At 39.9% G+C, this 23,401-nt stretch overlaps 1 protein-coding gene and 1 long non-coding RNA gene across 5 annotated transcripts in view; one reads left to right on the top strand and one right to left on the bottom strand.

Annotated features, from left to right (window-relative positions):
• Positions 1 to 23,401, top strand: part of KCNQ1 (potassium voltage-gated channel subfamily Q member 1) — a 417,925-nt gene that overhangs the window by 143,396 nt on the left and 251,128 nt on the right. The gene's annotated exons all lie outside the window — the stretch shown is intronic.
• LOC140703091 (uncharacterized) overlaps positions 1 to 23,401 on the bottom strand; it is a 52,146-nt gene that overhangs the window by 13,908 nt on the left and 14,837 nt on the right. The window contains exon 1 of one of the 3 annotated variants that reach the window (XR_013540858.1): positions 4,126 to 7,113. The exons of the other annotated variants lie outside the window; for them this stretch is intronic. This is a non-coding gene — a long non-coding RNA (uncharacterized LOC140703091). Of the gene's footprint in view, positions 1 to 4,125; positions 7,114 to 23,401 lie in introns of those variants that run through there. 3 annotated transcript variants of the gene reach the window in all.

Genomic DNA, 23,401 nt, shown 5'->3' on the forward strand with positions numbered 1-23,401 from the left:
ACGGATTAAGTTCTCAAGTCAAGGCCCCACTGTAAATGAAAGGATCCCCAAAATTTCAATTTTCATTCAGATTTTATCATTTGGATTATCATTTGACCCATGAATGTAAAATGGCTTCTCTCATTTATGAGGCCAGCCAGCAACTCATAATTATTTGCAACCCAAAAGTTATTTGTACAGTCTGAGAAGATGATGTTGTGGGTCACACTGGGCACTGCCAACAGCTTGCCATGACCATTGTTGATTCTGAAGAATTGACAATAGTGATGATGATTTCTCTTCTGTACTGTTTCGTTCTGCTGCTGGTGATGTGATGAAATGTGGATTTTAATGACTGTATAAGTCTGATGGTGATTGAATTTAATTTATCATATACTGTTGTTGCCTGCTTTTGAAGTAGATGGTTGTTGCTTTGTCCATGCTTTTTTTTAGTAGTTTAGATAGTTCTGTAGGGCTTCATTTGGTTTAGCACCAGAAACACAAATGAGGGGAAATGAAATTAAAAAAACAAACAAAAAAAAAAAAAACCAAAATAGCCCATCTATTTTGTGCTTAGTGACAGGACTGGTAGCCAAATGACCCAAAAACAAATGACCCATCACTTGTTCGTTTGTTTAGTCGTTTAGTGATGTCCGACTCTTCGTGACCCCATGGACCAGAGCACGCCAGGCCCTCCTATCTTCCACTGCCTCCCGGAATTGGGTCAGATTCATGTTGGTTGCTTCGGTGGCACTGTCCAACCATCTCATCCTCTGTCGTCCCCTTCTCCTCTTGCCTTCACACTTTCCCAACATTAAGGTATTTTCCAGGGAGTCTTCTCTTCTCATGAGATGGCCAAAGTATTGGAGACTTATGGTCCAGCTCTCACTTCCATCCCATCGCTTGAAAGAACCTCAAATGAACAAAACCTGAAATTTCCACCATTCGATATCACATGATTTACCATTTGTTGTATCCTTGGTTGGAGTAGGGCAAGTGCACTAGAAGTTTGTCCGAAAGAGCCCCAGCTCGTTGGATTTTAAAAAGAGATTTGAAAGGAGTGTGAGAGTCATATGGGTGTTCTGGAAGACTGTACCAAGCATAGAGTGCAGCAAGGGGAAGATATTTCTTTGGAAGGAGGAGATGTTTATATCACTGATGGTCAGTGCAAATGAAGCAGTGAGGGTCATGGTATATGCACCTTGATATATAAAGTGGAGGGAAGGAGGCTATGTAGGGCTTAGTGGGTGATAAGTAGTTTTTGCTGGATCATGAAGCAGACAAGATGATCATTTAGAGACAGAAAGAGGGGGAGTACTGTGCTCAGACCAACATGAGAGGGAAACTATTTTGGCAACATGGTGGCGGATATATAGGATGAAACCAAGGCAAGATAATGGAAGATGAAACTGAAGAAGACTGCTCTAATCCAGAGAGCAGAGGACTGAAGGCAAAGGGCTGTATTTTTGCCATGTCATAGAGAGAGAAGTAGGAATCTCATTGTGATTAATTAATAAGCTGGTTTTTGGCAAAGGTTTTAAAGAGGAAAATAGGGAAGTGACCTAGTGGCTAGTATCCAGTGAGGTTTTTCCACTGATAAATCTGTTTACATCAGTAGAATGTGAAAAGGGTGATGTCTTCTCATTGCTGCAACCCCTAGATGATCCCACAAGCCTTCTCCTGAGGGCTGGGGATCCCCTTGCTCTGATTTTGGAAGTTATAGGTGAGAGACAAAGCAAAGTTCTGCTACATTGCTGTTGCAGTTTCAGTGTAATATTGATCTGAAGTCCATGTATGATTCCTGTTTGTTTGTTTGTAATAACTTTTACTCCACTTTTCTTCTTAAAAAGAACCCAGGGTGGCTTACATCATATAAGACAGTATTTTGAAGCTAACAACACTGATTATATAATTATTAAGAAGGACCAAATGAATAACATATTAAAAAGCATAAGCAACATCAAAACACATTCAAAGCAGTGAACAATCCATTAAAAATACAATATTTAAAAGCTAGAAACATTGAGTATATAAATATTATATTAAAAATGGTAGATAAAAGCAATACATAAAAATTTAAAAGCAACAGGGCACAACAATCCATTTTAAAAACCCCACTCATGGAGCCAGTTACTGAAGGAAAGCTTGCTTGAAGAGAAAGGTCTTTGGCTGCTTGTGGAAGAACAGCAAAGATGGGGCCTGCCTGGCCTCTTGTGGGAGGGAGTTCCAAAGTCTGGGAGCGGCAACAGAGAAGACCCTCTTCCATGTACTGACCAAACATACCTGTGAAGGGGGTGGGACTGAGAGAAAAGCCTCTCCTGATTAATGTATTCTCGAAGGCTTTCACGGGCGGGATCTAATGGTTGTTGTGGGTTTTTCGAGCTCTTTGGCCGTGTTCTGAAGGTTGTTCTTCCTAACGTTTTGCCAGTCTCTGTGGCTGGCATCTTCAGAGGACAGCACTCCTCTGAAGATGCCAGCTTCCTAGTGCTGCCCTCTCAAGATGCTGGCCACAGAGACTGGCAAAATGTTAGGAAGAACAACCTTCAGAACATGGCCAAAGAGCCCGAAAAACCCAGAACAACTCTCCTGATTATCTTAACACTCGGCTTAAAAAGTTAAGTTACTAGAAGATAAAAAGGAACTATTGAGAAATGCTGTGCTAATATAATTTCTCTCACTCTTTCAGAAATGAGAGTTTAATCTTGTTCTTCCGCCCTAGTACTGTGTTGCACTACGTACTAGAGGAAAAGGGCAAATTATATTTGTTAGATTCTCTATTTAAGGCACCTAGAACAAAATAGGTACAAGTTAACACAAGAGGGCAGTACTGTCATGTAAGTAAATTTGAATGGCACATATTTAAGCCCTCATCAGATAAATGAATTACGTGGAGCTGGATAACAAGATGCTTGTAAATCTTTATGCATAAGAGTAGATACTTAGAGCTGAGCCAGCCAAAGTAAGGTCTGTTTAGTTGAATGGGGCAAACAAGCAGAAGCTAAACTCTCATGAAGAAAGAAATGGGTGTAAATTGTGTATCGAGACAGCTGCAAATGTGAAAGCAAAAGATTTTAGCTCTGAAAAAAATCAAACAGGATGAAAAAGTGACTAGTTGTTAATCAGGATTACCAGGAGATTTTATTTATTTGTTCTGGATGATAAGTACAATAACTCCAGGAAAGACTTGCTTCTGTTTCTCTCCCTAATGTTTGGCTATATTGTGCACCTTATTATGTTGATAAGGCTGATCTTGTGGAATACAGGAAAGAAAAGAATTATAAAATTGTAGTGTAAGCCCCAACTATTATGCTCAGAGGTGGGTAGCAATAATATTTTACTTGGCCTGCAGTTCCTTCTGTGTTTAACACAGAACTGGCTGACTTGTGACTCTTGAGATTGAAAGTGCATACCATCATCCATCAGTATGGGCTCTGCTGGCCCAGCTCAGTTGCCATCTGACAGCATCTGGAGGACCACAAGCTGCCCATCCCTGTCATAGTATGAAGGTTTCTGTATACACTCACACACACAACACACAAAATCTCTGAATACAGTGGACCCTCAATTTACGGAATTAATCCGTATTGGAACAGTGGCTGCAGGTCGAAAAGTCTGTAGGTCGAGTCTCCATTGACCTACAATGCATTGAAAACTGATTAATCCGTAACCAGCCGTTTTTGTTCCGTTTTTGTTCCATTTTGGTTTTTTCAGGTCTGTATGTTGATTCTCAGGCTGCAAGTCGAACCTAAATTTTGCGGCCAGAGAAGTCTGTAACTCAAAAAGTCTGTAAGTCAAGCCATCTGTGAGTCGAGGGTCCACTGTAATAGGCTAGGCACTTGTGGCCTACAGGTTTTCTCTTTTTACTTCAAAGAAAAACTATTAGTATGACTTTATGGGAGAGAACAGAGTTCTTATTTTGTTCCAGTTTTTGTCTTGATCATAAGACGATAGGTTTTGAAAAGGAAAAAAGAATGTGTTATGTTCTGTTTGCCCAGTAAGAGAAAGAATAGCAGAGCGGCAATAGGCTGGAGTTATTTCTGGGTAGGTAGGTGAGTGGTATTTTTGTGGGCATCCTTCTATAAAGAGGTACATTTGGGATGCTCACAATTTGTAATCCATGCTTACTTTGGAATAATCCACATTTACCTCCTTACTAATGTGTAGATATCTGTTCTAGGCTGTGCTCCTTCCTCTTCAATGTTCTTTTTTGAATGGGCCTGCAAAGGAGAGTGATTTGAAAGATGATGTTGAGTTGTGTGTTTAGTTCTCAGAACCTTGCCCAGTCTTATATCTGAGGCATTCAATTCTTGCTAATTAGTGGATCTCTTCCTAAGCGGGAGAAGAGCTTAGTCATTCTATTCAGTTTCCTTCACCTTGCAGTGTGGGCTGAATCCAGAGCAGGAAAATATGACTCTAAACAGGTGCTTTTGTGTGGTTTTATTGTTGTTATTCCCTTCCCCTGTATGTTTTTCAGGCATGCTCTCTCAGTGTCTTCTTTTGCAGTGGGTTTCAGTGTTTCATAATAGTGAATTCACTGGACCCACCCTGTACCCAGGACCTTAAGCTCAGCCAGTTCTCTGTAAAGTGGGATTTCTTGATAGTAGAGGGGGATGTGAGGTAGATAAAAATCAATGTGTGTGTGTGTGTGTGTGTGTGTGTGTGTGTGTTTTAAATGATGTAAATAGTCCACGAGCTGGCCATCAGGCAGAGTGAAGGCCTCTAGCAGATTCTTTGGAGTGCTATGAAATGGCAGCAAGTATTAATTATTTGGTTTGCTGTTCTTGTTATTGATAGTTCTTCCTCATCTCCCCTCCATTAAATAGTCACGTGTTTAAAAAAAATTCAAATTTTAAAATCAAATAAAACATTGTTGTTGTTCCTAGTTGCTTTGTATATGTTTTTGGTGTTGATTTTATTTGCCGTTTTAATGTGGAATTCTGCTGAAAATCTTCATGCTTGCAGCAAAATGGTAGTGGAGTCAGCTTCTGTTATAAATCATGTTTACATTTCCACTTGCCCACAGTTCTAGTTTTGTCATTTAGGGAGTCCCAAAACCAGCAAAATCAGGGATTTGGACAAGGGACAGATTGTATTTGTCGTCAATGTGGAAGGGATTGTCACTCTGAAATTAGCCTTCTCAGCCTCACTAGATGCTGTTCCAAGACCTCCATACAGAGCATGTTACCATAGTCTCTCGAGACTGAAGGATGCTTAATCTAATCTAATCTAATCATTTAGGGGGAGTTATACCTTTAATGCTACTTGAAACAGTCTGATATATTTGTGAGAAAGATTCCTAATGTGTGAGCATTAAAATATAAGAATAAAGAAAAATTGACACCATACTATGTAGTTAAGTGAAGAACCAGACCTCAGAGTTTCCATACTATTGTTACATGCCATGTGGTAAGGATGTGTCATCCTATTACTTCCCCAATTAGTAGCAGCATAAAGAAAGCAAAATTGATGTATGAAGTCATCTGGAGATTTGTGTTAGGGAGTCAACAATATGCAGATTTACTCACTTCTGTTTCTCATTTCTGATCTCTGATCCATGAGATACATATTTCTGAATTAGTAATTGCATCTGTGTTGGATTATACATATGTGGGGGGGGGGACCTCAAACATGATCTAATCAGGGTGGAGATACTATTGCTCAAAATTGTGGTGATATTAGAAGAACAGTTATTATAGATGAGACTGGACATCATCTAGAGCAGTGTTCCCCAACCTTGAGCCTCCAGATGTTCGTGGACTACAACTCCCAGAAGCCTTCACCACCACCTCTGCTGGCCAGGATTTTGGGGAGTTGAAGTCCAAGAACATCTGGAGGTCCAAGGTTGGGGACCACTGTTCAAAAGGAATAAGTTCTCACATCAGGGCTATTTTGTATTTGATGTTCTTAGGGGCCCAAATCCTGGTAGTGGCCTAGAGTGTCTTGCACCTACTTTGGCTTATGCACTAACTGTATCATTTCCTATAGAGGTTAGACCAGCCCTAAGAGACCCATGGCAAAGTCACTTTGAAGTTGTGCTTACGTGGGGATGTCTCTGGAAACTGTTCAAAAACCTCATTTAGTTCAAAGGCTGACAGCCAGCGTTGTAGCCAGATGGTGTCATTTGAAACCAGTCCTTTGCTGGCTACATTGATTACCAGTGTGTTTAATGAGTTAGTTGGGGGTGTTTGTTGGTTATGGCTGTTAAACCTTCTAGCTAGGGATGGACAAGGTGTGACCTTGGCCTGTGTGTGTTCTAAAGTTGTCTTTGTGGCCAATGATGCCCTGACCTTCCTTCCAGGAACACATTTCAGAGTTAAACTAAACTAGTATATTGCCCTTCTTGAAATCCTCCAGAAGTTTCTATTCATCTTTTAAATAGGTTGAAGTCCCATTGAACACCAAAGGATGCAATTTAAAAAAAATTTGAAGTGGACTTCCAGTCACTTACAGTTTCATGTTTTTAAGATCTTGGCATTTTTCAAATCCTATTTGACCCCCTGTAAAATTCTCAGATCTTTCAAAGTTGCCTACCATTGCTCCAGACACTGAATTATTGGAATATCCCAAGAATCACCTCTCCTTCTGTAAGTTGGCTTGAGCACTGTCACCTGCCTTTAGGCCCTATTCTATAGCTTGTTTATAAACACTCTGTTTAAAATTGCAAGCAAAGCAATTTGTTCAATGTCTCTTTGGTTTTCTTGGATGACAACTTTGTTCTTTTAGCCATGAGTATAATCACATATGGTTATTCAACTTCTTTCTTGTTATCAGTCCTGACATATGCATATAAGTAGAAGTGTACATGGTTATCAAACAACAAAATTGTAAATGTTTGAACCTATGTTTTTAGAAACTGGGTGGGGGGGAGGTAAATGCTGGGTATATGTTCATTTACTGTATAATCATAGTTGGACCATTCATTCATTCATTCATTCATTCATTCATTCATTCATTCATTCATTCATTCATTCATTCATTCATTCATTCATTCATTCATTCATTCATTCATTTAGATTTATACCCTGCCCATCTAGACAGATAGTCTACTCTAGGCGGCATTACAAAATTTAAAAACAATAGAACCAATAAAATGCAAAAATCCAAGATGTAAAAATGTAAATATTAAAATACAGCAGGAGGGAAAGCCTGCCTAAATAGCCATGTCTTAAGTTTACTTCTAAAGACACCCAGAGAGGGAGCTATGCAGATCTCTATGTTCCAGAGGCAAGGGACCACTGCTGAGAAGGCCCAGTTTCTCGTTCTTTCCTTCTGGGCCTCCCTTGACGTTAGGCCCCTCAATCGCCTGGCCTGGCAAGAATGAGTGTCTCTGGCAGAACTGAGTGGGAGAAGGCACTCTGCCAGAGACACTCATTCTAGCATTTGTTCTCCTCGACAGTTGAATGCGGAAGAGAAAGACATTTTGGAAAATGTGTTCCTGTCGTCTTGATCTTTGTGCTGTTCTCTGCATCTGCACTGAGAAGGATCCCTTAGTGTATCTTGAATTAGAGTTTCTAAGAAGATGGATACCTACGTAGACAAACTTTTTCTAGAAATGGCTCACATGAAAGGTATCCATTGAGCTAACATGAAACATTGGTTAGTCAGCTTTGAACACTCTTGGATTTCAAAACTCTGAAAAGACTCTTTGTGGGATTTTTTTGGTTTATTTGTTTTTGGTAAGAACAGTAACAAGTAACTTTTTCCGGTGTGAGAATATTTAAGTGATAAAAAGGCAAGAGGACAATGAACACTTGGAGAAAGACTATCCATCATGTGACAGATTATTACACTTTAAACAACAGCAGGCAAATACAGTAGGTATAATAAGAATTAAAGTTTAATCCACACAATCATGAGCTACTGCAAGCCTGCCTGTATGACTGAAGACACTAAGCATTATACTTTTTTGGTCTTATTTTAAAAAGTTAGAAACATGACGCAGTCTTGCAAAGTCTTTTTGAAATGCTAGAACAGCATATCTTGGTTGTTTGTTGCATAACTGGTTTTCTGCAGAAATCCATTACATGTTTGATTGAAATGTTTGACCCCTGGGTATACATGCTGTGCATTCACCTAAAGGCTGCCTTCTTGTCTTTAATGTATACAGTAGTTGTTCATTACAGAGAGGGAGTCAGCTGTGATCCACATTACTGTACTATGAAATAATGTAAAACTTCATTTCCAGGGCTTTGCAGATTTGAAAGGAAAGATTAAGATGCAGAACCATAGTGTATGGCACCAGGTGTAGTGTCCAGGTGGTGTACACAGGTGGTTTGTGTCCTGCTGCTTTCTGTTTTAGTGAAAAGCTAGAAGAGTAATGATTTAAAATGAATGAAGATATTTAATTCTCCCTCTCCTTGCTATACCTGTTCTAATGCACTAGTTCCCTGACGTGGGTCCTCAGATGTTGTTATCCTTCACCTCCCAGAATGTCTGACAATTGACAGTGCTGGTTGAAGCTTCTAGGAGGTAATGTCCAAGAACATCTGGGAACCCAACTTTGGGAACCATTATTCATCTGTAGTGGTGCATAAAAATGTCACATATCATGTTTGCTTGCATAAGTCTTGCAACAGAGTAGAATGAGAGTTTGTATATTTTGAAAAGTAAGGAATGTAAATTAGTGATCTGTTTGGAAAAGTTACCATTATATGTATTAGTTACCAACTGACAAATGTTTTTATGCTGTTCCATAAACCGCCCAGAGTAGACCTTTGGTCTAGAGGGCGGGATAGAAATCCAATAAATGAATAAATAAATTAGATTTTCTGGGTGGTGCACATAAAAATAGGGAAAATAGTGCCCCCCACACTAGAAATGGTCAATAAACATTCCAACCCCAACATTTTTTGTCTTCTTTATTAATTTTATTTTTATTTTGTTTCTGCCTGATAGTTTGCACAGAAAAACACAGCAACCACTTCTAAAAGTACATCCAAGATAAAGATGCCCTTCTGCTGTAAAGAATGAATGTACTCTTGTTTATCAACATATCTATTTACTGCTCTCTCCTCCCTCCTTTAAAGAGTGCTTGATATTTTTTAGGATTGAATATTGACCTCAGCCAATCTTTTAAAATCTATTTAAATTTATTCAAATTTACCACCTTTGCATCAAAGAGCTTAAGGCAGGTGACAGCATAATTTAAAATATTTAATAGTGGTAATAATTGTGATTCTAATATAAAGTTAGGAAAAGGAAACTGAAGATGAATTCTATGACCTCCTGAAAGCCACTAAGCAGATGTTAGCCTTCTTGCCCACCCACAGAGAATAATATTACCATGAATACATATATTTGAGTCTTAATATCAATTTAAAAAATCAAGTGGTTGTGTGATAACTTGTTTTAAATTCTTTAAAAGCAGCATCCCATGCTGTTTTCTGCATATCTCTGTAACCTACAGAGCATCTGGTTTTCACCACCCTACTTCAAGCTGAAAGAAGGGCATGTGATAAAAAAAGGTAAGTTCTGTGAATTATATACACGTGAATGGTTTACCACACAGAATGGCTTGTAAGTGGTTGGGTCTTAACACTGACCTTTGTGTGGTAGGTTGGTCTTACATACAGGTTTCTGTTGAAACTGAAACCATTACAGGTTTAAGGTTAGCATGACTGACTTCCAAATAATGTCCATATCTCTTGATAGTTTTATGGCAGATGCAAGTAGAAGAGTTATATTTTCTTATTCCATAAGCATTAGGAGAAAAATCTGTGTTTCTATGCCTTGTGCTATTTTGCTGGAGAACATCTAGTCTCTGTAAGTATCATTTAGGAGTACTGTAACTGATACCTGTTAGGGATAATCTTGTGATTCATTTATCACTGATGCTCTCACAATCACTGTAGGTGGCCTCCTGAAGATTTCCTGACAAGTAACAGTTCATTGTATGGATGTAATAGACAGATGCCCACTATTATATTCATTTTCTTTCCCTACCTCACATGACACCTTAGGCCCATTGTTAGCATGGGTCTTATGTGGTATAATTCCTTCTTTTTGTCATCTTGTGGACGTGTAGTTGAAAAGACACTTGGCTACTTTAAGCCTCCAGGGTAAAAAATGACAAAGGAACAAATAGCTTTAGTACTGTACTGGCATATCAAACTGGTAGTCTTGCCAAATGTTGAAGATTTTCAAAATATTAGAGCCTGAAAGTAGGCTGCTAATTAATTGAAGGAAGACAGAAAAGTGAAGTTCCCACAAATCTTTGGAAGTAAGTTCCTCAAAGCATATAATTGGTTCTGATTAAGTAACATTAGAATGTATTTGCTTTAGGCTGCTGAACTGGGGTCAGAATTCATATGCAGAAAACAGATGGGATTTGCAGCTGGGATGTAATTCCCACATCTTTTTAAAAAAACAATAATTTGGAAAATGCTTCCTACCTAAGGTTCTGCTGTCTGCTTTAGCATCACCTGAGTGGAACAGGTGTGGACAGAGAACAATTTCCTGACTAATATCTGTTTTTTGTACATAAATACTGCTTTCCAAATCATATGAATCAATGCCAGAGGAACTGAATAGAATAGAATAGAATAGAATAGAATAGAATAGGGATGTACAAAGAGAAGATTTCACAAATGAAGCTTAGTGATTATAATAGTAGATAATTCATACAGTGGATAAAAAAGTACAGAAGCAGCAGCAGCCCTAATTCACGTGGTGGCGCTGCGGGCTAAACCTCAGAAGCCTGTGCTGCAGGGTCAGAAGACCAAGCAGTCATAAGATCGAATCCACGCGATGGAGTGAGCTCCCGTCGCTTGTCCCAGCTCCCGCCAACCTAGCGGTTCGAAAGCATGCAAATGCAAGTAGATAAATAGGGACCACCTCGGTGGGAAGGTAACAGCGTTCTGTGTCCAAGTCGCACTGGCCATGTGACCACGGAAGATAGTCTTCGGACAAACGCTGGCTCTATGGCTTGGAAACGGGGATGAGCACCGGCCCCTAGAGTCGAACACGACTGGACAAAAATTGTCAAGGGGAACCTTTACCTTTACCTTTACTGAATCAGTCTATCTCATGCTAGGTCTTCCTCTTTTTCGACTCTTTTCCTATTGTCTTCAACTTTTCTTAGCATTATGGTGTTTTCCAGTAAATCTTGCCTTTCATATGTCGGAAGTGTGATGGTTTCTGTTTAGTCTTTTCAGCTCTAGTGGAATTTCAAGTTTAGTTTGATCTAATATGAATTATAACAATAGCAGCACACCCTCAATTTGATTCTGACTTGTGGTGACCCTTTCTACTGTTTTCTTGGTGTAAATTACTCAGAAGTGCTCTGGGGGTACCCTGGGACTCTAAAGCTTGCCTAAGGGTACAAGGTTTTGTCTTCTCTCAAGAGGCGAGGAATCAAACTCCCATAGACAGATACCTAACTCATTGAGTACCAGCCACAGAATATAATCTACTGGGATGTTCTCCTACCAAAAAAAACAAACAAACCCAAAAACCTGTGAAATTAATGGGAGAAGCACAAGGGTCCTGCAATACCCTTGGGCACTTTTGCTCATTTTAACAAGCTTTGTTCAGGGGAATCTTGTGGAGGCTATGCCGATATCCTGTGTGATTTGTTATAGTAGGCTGTGTTCTTTTTCCAGTACATTTGCTAAACTCTGTTTTTAAGCTGATTTATTCTCCATAATTGCTGCTGTGCTTTTGGCAGTTCAATCCTCCTTTGTAAGAATAAGTAAACCTGATTCCGTTCTGCTTCTAATCTTTCATCTCTCGTATTGGAATTAGTAGATGTATTAGAAAATTGAAGGCAGCAGACAAAGAGGAAGACCAAATAAGATACGGCACATTCTCTTTCACTGTCAGCTCTACAATTTAATGATCTTGTGTTTCCAGATGGTACTCTATGTCTGTACCAGTGTAAATATATGTGTGCAACTACTGTTAACATTTTGACACACGTATGACCTTATGAGTCAAATGCTAAAGTGTAGTAATTACATCTTCATAACCAACAAACAATCATTATGTGTGCTTTTTTCTCAGATCTGTTGCTTTTTCACATACCCCTATTGCCTAAGTACTGTACAATACAGGCACATATTCAGTGCTAATAAGCAGATCTTTTTTTCCCTTCAGACCTCAAGCAGTGGTCAAAAGAAAAGGTGCAAGTTTGTAAAATGCCTGGCAACTGGAATTAGGGATGGAGGTATAGCAGCTCTCTTCAGTATAAACATATAAGTACTTTAAAAATATATTTATGTACAACAGTAATATATATTCTTCCATTGCCTGATACATGCTTGGTATATCCTACAGGCTGCCAGAGGGGCACATAGAATATTGAACATATATTTCTAATTAAGCTAAGTTTAGTGGGCTATATCTTGTGTCATATAAGTTAAAGATTGTTCATGTGCCGGGAATTTTTTTGCTGTGACCTTCCCACTATATCTGTTTCCTGAGTAATGGAGGAAAAAGCATAAGAAATCTCCAGGATGTAATATGGAAGGTTTGAGAGGAAGAAGGAATTGGATGAAAGAGGGAATTGGGTCGAGGCGTTTTGGGTGAGTGGAAGATGTATGGATAGCATACTGACCTCGTATGGATTTATTCCTTAAATGGGTTTAGTTAGATTACAGCCTCAAAGTACATACATACTTAAATCAGACTTGCCTTTAATTTGGAGTTTTGTTCAAACCATTTCACAAATTATGCATTGTATGAGGACTCCACACATTGAAGGAAGCAAAGTCAAGGTGCACCCCTTCCTGAGGTCAGATAGTTCCCCCACTTTACCCCAGAGACCTACATATTAAGTATGAATGCCTGCAGCCTTGAAACCTGTGCAAATAAAATTCTATATTAGCTAGGGGGTCTGCACAATGGGCATTCCAGTTCATCTGTGATGAATTTATTTATTTTTATTCATTTATTAACCTTATATACTGCCCATCTAGAATGTGTCTATGTGAATATAGTGTATAGAAGTCCTTGGTGCAGACCATACATGGACATGGGGCAGGGATGGGAATCCATGTGTCTTCTGGTGTGGGTCAGCTTTATGGCTCTGCTCTTCAGCCATATGACATGTTCTTATAAGGAAATCACCAAAATCCTGTCACACAGTTAATGCAAAAAAAGGGCATAACTTTTAGAGATAAATTACCGTAAGTTAAGAAATATCTGCAGGCATTATCTGTTTCATGACAAGTCATGGAACTTAAGGTGAAATACCCGTATTTTTCGCTCCATAAGACGCACCTTTCCATAAGACGCACCAAATTTTTAGGAGAAGAAAACAGGAAAAAATTATCTGCTTTCTTCTCCTAAAATTTGGTGAGCCTTATGGAGAGGTCCATCTTATGGAACACACCCTAGGGTGTGTTCCAGGACCCTTCCAGGGTCCTAGGGTGTGTTCCAGGACCCTTTGGAGCCTCACCCTGCCTCCCTCATGGGCCAGAGGGGGCAAAATCGCCACCTTCTGGGGCTCTTCTGAGGCTTCCCAAGCCTCAAAAGAGCCCCAGAAGGTGGCGATTTTGCCCCTTCTGGCCCCCGGGGGAGGCAGGGTGAGTCTCCAAAGGGTCCTAGAACACACCATAGAAGCTGGAAGCTCCCGATTTTGCCCCCGCTGTCCCCGTGGGGGTAGGTGGGTGGGAGCCTGGCAAGGGTCCTGGGAGGCTCCCTTGGACCCTTGCCACCCTCCACCCCCCATGGGACCAGGGGGGGTAAAATCGCCAGCTTCTGGGAGTGTTTGGACGCTCCCCAAGCCTCCAAACGCTCCCAGAAGCTGGCGATTTTACCCCCCCTGGCCCCGTGGGGGGGTGGAGGGAGGGTGGCAAGGGTCCAAGGGAGGGTCCCTTGGACCCTTGCCACCCTCCCCCACCCCCCACGGAGCGGGGGGGTTAATATCGCCAGCTTCTGAGTGTTTGGAGGCTTATCAAGCTTCCAAACACTCCCAGAACCTGGCGATTTTGCCAGGGCTGGCCCCGTGGGGGGGTGGGGGGAGGGTGGCAAGGGTCCTGGGAGGCTCCCTTGGACCCTTGCCACCCTTCACCCACCCCCCCATGGGACCAGGGGGGGTGAAATCGCCAGCTTCTGGGAGTGTTTTGAGGCTTGGGAAGCCTCAAAACACTCCCAGAACCTGGCGATTTTGCCAGTGCTGGCCCGTGTGTAGGTGGGAGGAGCGTCGCAAGGATCTGAGTGAGCTTCCAGGACCCTTGCGACGTTCCCCCCACCTGGAAGCTGGCGATTTCGCCGGTGCTGGCCCCGTGGGGGGGTGGGGGAGCCTCGCAAGGGTCCTGGAAGGCTCACCCGGACCCTTGCGACACTCCCCCCCACGGGGCCAGCAGCGACGAAATTGCTGCATTCACACCATTAGACGCACTGACTTCCCCACCCACATTTTGGCGGGGGAAAAGTGCGTCTTATGGTGCAAAAAATACGGTAGATAATGCTACTGAGATTTCTTAATTTATGGCAATTTGCTGGTAAAAGTTGCAGCTTTTGCATAACTACAGAACAGGATTTTGACCACTATATGAAGAGGTTATCTGATCCACAAACTTAAAATCACTTCAGGCCCTTTAAAACGGGGCAAAATGTGTTCAATGATTTTATGTGTATTCCAAGTCCACACACTACTACATGACATTTTAAAAAGTACATACACAGTTGATGCATGAGGATCTACATTAATGTTGCATGTTTTTTTTTTCATACATAAGACTATTGTTCATAAAGGAATTGTATGTATTCTTAATGTTACCATCTTCTAAAACATGAATTAGTACATCCTATGATATATGTTTGATGTCCATTTGATCACCTATACTGTATATCATGTTTCAGTTCATAATATGGTACTGAGTATTCTCAATACACCATCATTTTCACACCACTGATCAAAAAAGATTTAATTAAATGTAACTGTGCCAAGAAAAGACCTCTGCTTAATAGAAACAGAAAAGCCATACACTTTCATTGCAGACTCCCCACCCCTCCGGCAAAGAGAGGTAGATCTTGTTTGGACATCAATTAGATTAAAAGTCAGTGCTAATACTGGCCAAATCTCTTTTTTTTCTCTTTGATCTTTTTATGGCTTTAATTATGAGACTAGGAGTGAGTTTCTCTCACTTTCTTCTTCAAGTTTATAGGTGGCTTCAGATCATATTCCATATCTGGCCCCTGCTGCCATCCTGTTCTGAACAAGCAGGGGCAACGTTTGTAGGAGATGAAACAATAATTCAAAAGCATTCCTTTTACAAAATTACTGTACTTGGTAACAGGTTTTAAATGTGAGCTGCCTGTGGAAGTTGATCGATTTTATGTTGCTTAATAAGTGTGACATGTGTGCATATGCAGTTTAGCATCTTCTGTGTATAATTTGCATATATCTGAACCTAGGTAATATTTGCACAATTTACTACTAACAAGATCATTCCATCCTATTACCCCATCCTGCATGATTTGTATGTGAGCAAGCGCAGGATGGGGTAACAGGATGGAATGATCTTGTTAGTAGTAAATTGAAGTTTAGCAGCCCCATTTAATCAATGGAGATTTTGTGAGTCAGCTCCTCCATAGGCTTCATTGATTGGAATGCGTCTACTCTAGTTGCAACTTACTACACTACACTATCAGATTTGGGCCAATGCATATTTCTGTCCTTACTGTAAATTCACGCAGTTACCGTATACTGTACTGTCATTAGATATATGAAAGCAGTTTACAAACGAACAGCAGCATCAGACCTACTAAAATGGGGTTGTTCAGATTTTTGGTAACAAAACCCAGATTTCTTATTCCAAACTTTCAATTTAAGAGAAGATTTAAAACACACATGCACACAAAGGGCTCACCATAGATGTAGTTCTGCAGAGTGGCACCTTTTAATTTACGAAACAAAAATAGCAATTTAAATATTTCTTTGTAGCGTGTTAACTCTCAACATTCCTAATGCCTGTTAGAATAATCTGTTGATGATGGGAGAGTCACTGCCAACATGTATTTTGATTTTTCTTTTGGAGTAACTAAAGTGAAGTTGTGGCAGGGAGTGTGCAAATCCTGCAGAGATGAGGAACGTTAAATGTTTGGCCTACATTTCCCAGAAATGCAGAGTCAACATGATAATGGCCCTCATGGTTGTGCAATTCTGGGAGTTACAGTCTATATATCTTTGCCTTTGTTTTCTAATTTTGCTGCCCACGTGTTCCTTTGTCTATTGTGTCCAAGAATTTGTCCAGAGAGCAAAGATACTGGAGGTTGCTCTGCAAGTTGAAATAAATAAATCCATTTAAAAGTGGTGGTTTTCAAAAGAAGCAGTCTCTTTTCCCTAATTTGGACGTCTTGACTCAACATTTTAAAAGCAGAACAGATGAGGTGTAGCTTTCACAGAAAGGTATAGAGGTGACTGTGATAAAAAATAATTAATGTGTGGGGCACAAAATTATTTTGTCATTTTGATGTCCCAGTCACATCCTGCATCATAGTGTAGACTCTTTTGAGTGAACTGGAGATGGCTAGGTTGAACTGTAAAGAATAGATTAAGTTTTTACATGTTTATAGATATACTTCAGTCAGATCTTTTCTGCATGAGATATTGCCTTTAAAAGTCATTGTGAAGATTGTACTCCTAGGGCCAGAATTAACACTCTAGCTAAAGGCTATAGTATGTAAAGCAAATGCACATTTATTTATTTTTTAAAGCATTCTTTCATGAGATGATGAAAATTACTGCAGAATTGATCAAAGGATGCTATACTCCTAGAAATTGCTGATGGCAAACTGTCCAAGCTTTATTTTTTACTTCTTTTTTACTTTAATATTTGATGATTGCGGGTTGTTTTGCAATGCGGTCTGATCTTGTAGTCTCTGAAATAAGATCTATACCTGAAGCTTTTTGTGTTATATTGAAGGGGATTATACATTACATGAGCATTGGGTGGGCCACAAGTGTTGCAAAAGCTCCTTTTACAACCAAGTACTGCTGAGCACAAAATTAAACCAATAAAATTATTAGGATCTAAATGTTCTTAATAAATGCAAATTGTGTCCTGTCAAGTATATTCTGACTTATGGTGACTCCTTTCAGAGTTTTCTAGGGAGATAGTACTCAAAAGTGGTTTGCCATTCCTTTTTTCTGGGGGCCACTCCACTTCTTAACTTTACCCAAAGACTAATTATGATCCTTCTGACTTTGGCTGTTTTTGCTATGTTCTCTATGAAACACCAACCATTATATTGCACAGAAAAATTCATTACAGCTATTGCTAGTAAGAAAAGTATCTTTGAAAGAAACGCTAAAATTCATATTGGATCACCCAGTTTTTACTCTCGACTCTTATCTCACTTGAGTTTAACTTGAATTTTTTTTCTTAATTTCATCTACTTATGTTTAGAAAGCTTTTGTGAGTCTTGCTACATCTCTCTCCCCCCCCCCCCCCCGATATTTATTCTTAAATGACAGGAATGTTCTACAGTAGCATTTGTCAAAGTTTATGAACTCGTTTTTCTTTGTAAACTGCAACACAGTTGTTGCTCATCTACCTTTATCACTCAATTCCAACATACATCCTGTTTAGAGATGCGGTTATTCGTATTCATATATTAATAAGAATATCCCCGCACAGGTGGCATTAACGGGGGTTCAGCCCCATGGGGCCGGACTGTCCACTCACCAATCCTCCGCAGATGTGGACGGTGTGATTCCACAAATGGCTCTGCAGTGCGCAGTCCACTTGCTACGCCTGGCAGGACGTGGGAGGACAAGCCTCACTGCAAGGTTAAAGAGTGGCGAGCAGATTGCGCGCTACGGTGCCATTGGTAGAATCGTGCCATCTGCGTCCACGGCAGATCAGTGAGTGGACTGCCTGGCCCCATGGGGCTGGACCCTTGTTAACACCACCTGTGCGGGGATATTTGTATTCATATATGAATACCCCCATCTCTAACTTCCTGTTCGTACAATACCTGGTCTCAAACTACATGCAGAAAAACCATGTGCTTTAATTATCCATAAGCACGTGGATAGATACAGTTGTGTTTTTTCCTCTGATGAAGCAGCTTCCATTAAAGGAAGTACAGTGGGGTCTCTACTTAAGAACGTCCCTACTTAAGAACAATTCCACTTAAGAACAGCTCCATTTGCTAAATTTTGCTTCTACTTGAGAACAAAAATCCAGATAAGAACAGGAAAAAAAAAACTTTCCTGCTCTTTTTTTAACCTTAGGTCATCTTAGGTTAAAAAAAAGTTCTCCCCCTAGTGGTAGAGTACGTATTAACCAACTTTGCATTAGTTCCTATGGGAACTAATGCTTCAATGTACGAACGGACCTCTATATAAAAAAAACCAGCCAGAACGGATTAATTGGTTTTCAGTCCATTGCTTCAAAATTAGCTTCGTCAGAAGTGCTTTTAACACTGTTCCCTGACCTAAGGGGAAAAAAAGAAAACAATCCCCCTCTAGTGGTAGAAGGCGGAATAGCAGTTTCCCATTAGTTTCTATGGACGGAAAAGAGCAGATACGGATTAAATGGTTTTCAATGCATTCCTATGGGAAATGCAGATTCTACATAAGAACTTTTCCACTTGAGAACCACCTTCCAATACGGATTAAGTTCTTAAGTAGAGACCCCACTGTAGGAAAAGGGACAATTTCCCATTCCCTTTGCAGGTCCCCATTCACCCTGGAAATGTATTTTGAGGAGGCATGAAGATATCCAGAGCAAATTTTCTGGTGGCAAGGGAGAGAAAATGTTCCATTGTCCTAACAAAAATCTCTTAGCATTGGACTTCATCCGTTATTTGCAGTATTTTATTTTTATGTCTTTGAAAAAGGCTATAGAGAAATTATCCCCCTGAATTAATCTGGAACACAATTCATTCATTGGCCATCTATGTGTTTGTATATATTTAGGATTATTTGGAGATTAGTATTTGGGTTGCTGGGGCTTTGATGGGGGAGGTGGGATGGTGGATTGATATGAATTTTGAGTGTCATGCATATGGTTGTAAATCTCCCAGAGTAGTGCTTTGCACTAAACCAGGTAAATGGTCTGTAAGTTTTATTTATTTATATAATATAGTCTAATATATGCTGTAAGCCGCCGAGAGACCTTTGGGTAGTGTGGGCGGCATATAAATTAAATAAATAATATAATATAATATAATATAATATAATATAATATAATATAATATAATATAATATAATATAATATAATATTATATTATATTATATTATATTATATTATATTATATTATATTATATTATATTATATTATATTATATTATACAGTGGTGGCCCACATTATGACGACCCCACAGAACGATGAAATCGCATGACAATGACTTTTTTGTGATCGCTATAGCGATCGCAAAACAATGTTCCCTATGGGGTTTTTTAGCTGGACGTCAATTAGGTCCTTGCTTTGTGAACCGTTTGTTCGCAAAATGATGATTTTTCTGGCTCTGCGCAATGGCTGTCCTGTGTTTTCCGGTTCTGTGCTTCGCAGGGCAGCCATTTTAACAGCTGATCGGTGCTCAGAAAATGGCTTCCCCTATGGAGGATCTTCACTGGATGACGAGGTAATTTCCCCATTGGAACGCATTAAACGAGTTTCAACGCATTCCAGTGGGGAATTCTTTTTCACATGACAACGATTTCGCTTAACAGTGATTTTCCTGGAACGGATTATCGTCGTCATGTGGGGCACCACTGTATTATATTATATTTTAAGCAATTTCTATACTGCCAGCTTAGTGAAAGGTCACTACTCTGAGCAGTTTATATAAAATGCAACATTACAAGAATGTTAATCCTACCAAACGTCCCACCCCTAATTTATAACCAAGAAGGTCAGAAGCAAATCAAGGTAGACAAACCAAATGGTGACATATAAAATAATACACACTTACAGATAATAAATTAGCCTCAGGCAAACAAGTTGTTGAAAACCTCTCTATGCAGTTCTGCCTACACTATTTTCCTGAAAGTTAGGGAAGAGGAGGCCTGGTCTACCTTCCTTCAATGGAAGACATGGGCCATAACTGAGAAGGCCTGCTTCCTAGGTTCATCTAACCGCCCTCAGGGTGGCCATACTCAGAAGCAAGGACTGGAAGGACTTAGTGAAATAGATAGCTGTTCTTTGAGAGAGATACTCTGATAGGTATCAAGATCCTAAACCATTTAGGGCTTTGTATGTCAAAATTAGCACCTTGAATCTAGCACAGAAACTAACACGGAGCCAGTGCAAGCAAGCCAGGATCAGGGAGACATGATCACATTTACTTGCTCTGGAAATCAGCCTGACTGCCACGTTCTGGACCTGCTGAAGCTTATGTCTTCGAGGACAGCCCCACATAGAGAGCATTATAGTATTTGATTCTTGACATTACCAATGCATGGACCAATGTTGTTAGGGATCTCCTTCCCAGATAGGGGTGCGATTGAGCAATCCCTGTAAGTTGGGGGAAAGGTGGTCCTGATTATGGCATAAATGTATTGTTTTATTGTCAGTGCTGGATCCAGGATTATTCCCGAATTGTGAACTTCATATTTTTAGGGGGAAGGTAGCCCTACCGAGACCAGGCAAATTTACTTCTAGCCGGTCAGGTGACGCTCCCAACAACAGGATCTCCATCTTGTTAGGATTCAGCTTCAACTTATTAACTCATCCAGTCCATTATCAATGTCAGGCAGCACTCAAAGACCTGGATGGCATCCACCGAAGGTGTAGTGAAGGAGAAGCAGAGTTGCTTATCATCAGCATATTGATGGCAACAAATTCTAAACTGCATGTTTCTCCAACCTATGGGAGGGGGAGGTGTTGTATGAGTTTTCCACTCATGAGATTAAAGTTGGCTCTATTTTAGCTGTAATGTTTAATTCCAGTTGCAGCTACTACCAACCTAGTCTTTTTGGTATTTTTAATAAGCTAGGGTTTCAGTTAAGAATTAGCTGGTGTGTGTCACAAGTTCCTTATTATTTTAAAGTTTGACATCTAACTTACACATGTTTTGCTCAGTATCATATTGAACAAAAAAGGAACTCTTTGTATTTACCAAGGGTTTAGTGTATAGGAAGAGATTTGAATAACCCAAGCATAGTTAAACAAAAATAATACCGTGTTTGTTTTAAGACATTTGAAACCATGTGACAGAATTTAAAATAAATAATTCAGCTATAATTCTTCAACCAGTTTATTAGTGCTGCAACAATCACAGGAGTTCTTAACTAAATTGTAAAAAATATTCTCATTTGTTTTGATGTATAGGGAGTTGTAAATCATTGCTAAATAGGTTAGGTGGGGATTTTCACTTGCTGAGTAATAACAATTATTGCTCTTATTTTCTCTTTATGGGTAATAGCTATTTTCCTTGACCGTGTAGATTGGCTGGCGTAGTCCTAGCATTAGTCGTTTCACATTTAGGTTACGGGAATGCACCTTTTGTAGGGCTGCCCTTGTGTTTGGTCTGGAAGCTGGACTGGTGCACAATACAACATCCAGGACAGCAAGAGGAATGTCTCATGTCTGTATTACACCTGTGTTGAACCAATTGCACTGTGGTTGCTGAATAGCTTCCAGGCTAAGTTCAGGACCTTGCTATAGGCATTTAACGTGTAGAACAACTTGAGACTATGTGAGTTGCCATGGTTCCCTGCATTGGGAGAAATGCAGGATAGACATTAAATAAGTAAATAATAAATGATCTCATAGATTACATCAGCCAGTATTGACTTGTGTAATAGCTAGAATCATCATCATCTGCAGTCAAGTCAATTCTGACTCATGGTGACCCTTTTCAGAATTCTTTAGTTAGAGAGAAATCTGAAGTAGTTTGCCATTCCCTTCTTCTGGAGGCATCCTGGGGACATTACAGGTGCCAAGGCCGCACAGGCTAGCTCTTTTTCCAGAAGACACAGTGGGGAATTGATCTCCCAACTCACTGAGCTATCTACCCAATAATAATAATTTTGTGCCGTCAAGTCAATTATGACTTACAGCTACCCTTTCCATGGTTTTCTAGGTAGAGAGTAATCAGAAATGGTTTACCATTCCCTTCCTTTGGGAGCGTCCTATAACTGGCTGGATAGCTCAGTGGTATCTGGCTGCAGAGGTTGCAGATTCAATTCCCCACTGAGATAATGAACACATCATGAGTTCCTTTTGGGAACAAAGTAGTTTCCAGTGTTCAGGTAACTCAGGGAGCAGATATGCTATGAAAAGTAGAAGATATGAGGAAGATATAAGATTTGCTGTACTGTATAAGTAGGAGTTATGAGATAAGGTAAAATATATCATTTCAAGTACCATGGTATATTGCATTGCCCCTACATCAGGATTTCTGATTGGAATTCACTAGCACATCCTGTGAAATCCTGACATAACATCCATTACGCCAATATGATTAGTCTACTTCTAAAAGCCACTAAGCGTGGCCACAGAGCACAGCCTTTGAAAATGAGGGACATCCCTGTCTACAGATACAGTGCAAGCATGACATTAAAATGCCACCTTTCAAATGCAGAATAATGTTGGCATAAAAACCAACAGAAGAAGAGAGAGGCCTTTGGTTTGTTCCAGAAGGGCTCGCCTAATGTTCTAAAGCAGTAATATGGGAAAATAAGTGATGAGGTTTTAACCTAATGTTTGTCTGACAGTTTCACTTTGGCTGCAACTGGAATGGAGTCATACTTACTCAAGCCTCTGTGGAAAATCTTGGCTTTACTTTTTATGGACGTTAGGGGATTGAATGTGTACTTAGTGTTGATTTTTGTACAAATTATTCTATCTCTGTCACACACAAAAAGGATCAAGGCCACTTGTGGTGTTGCAAAGAGAGAGTCTTTTGGTAATATTATAACCTCAAGGGTGAATGAGAGAACAGGGTACAATTTTCCTTTTGTCTTGAATCCAAGTACTGGCTGAAACAGCTCATCATAATTAGAAGCTTCTCGGCAGCTGTGGATAACCTTGAAGGTTGCACTGGGTTCTTTTTATTACCCTTGGCTCTCCCCGTGTTGTAAATAATGTCTCATTAAAAAACGAAAAGCTTTGTCTTCCAGAATTAACTTTACGAAAAGGTTACACTCTACATCCTGAAATGTATCTCTGGCTGAACTCTGTGCTCTCTCCCACTGCCCCCTTCCACTTAAAAGGGAAAAAAAATCACATTTCTGAGGAATTTGTCAAAAGCTTTTAATAGATTTGCTATATTGGCTTAGCTGTTTCAGTTTTCTGAAGAGTAGTCAGCACCCATACTTAATGACAATAGTCAAAAGGAGGGGGGGAATCAGAAAGTAGCTGAAATTGGAGTGAAGAGGAAATATTTATTTAGGAAAAACTGCAAGTCCTCAAAGCCTGAGCACATGTTGGAACACGAGAGAGAGTCACTGGATTCTTACTACTTGTATTCAATTAGGAAAAGGTTTTCTCAGGCTGTGACTACATTGACTTGCTCTGTAATT

This window comes from Pogona vitticeps, chromosome 1 (genome assembly GCF_051106095.1).
Source record: "Pogona vitticeps strain Pit_001003342236 chromosome 1, PviZW2.1, whole genome shotgun sequence".
Taxonomy (NCBI): Eukaryota; Metazoa; Chordata; class Lepidosauria; order Squamata; family Agamidae; genus Pogona; species Pogona vitticeps.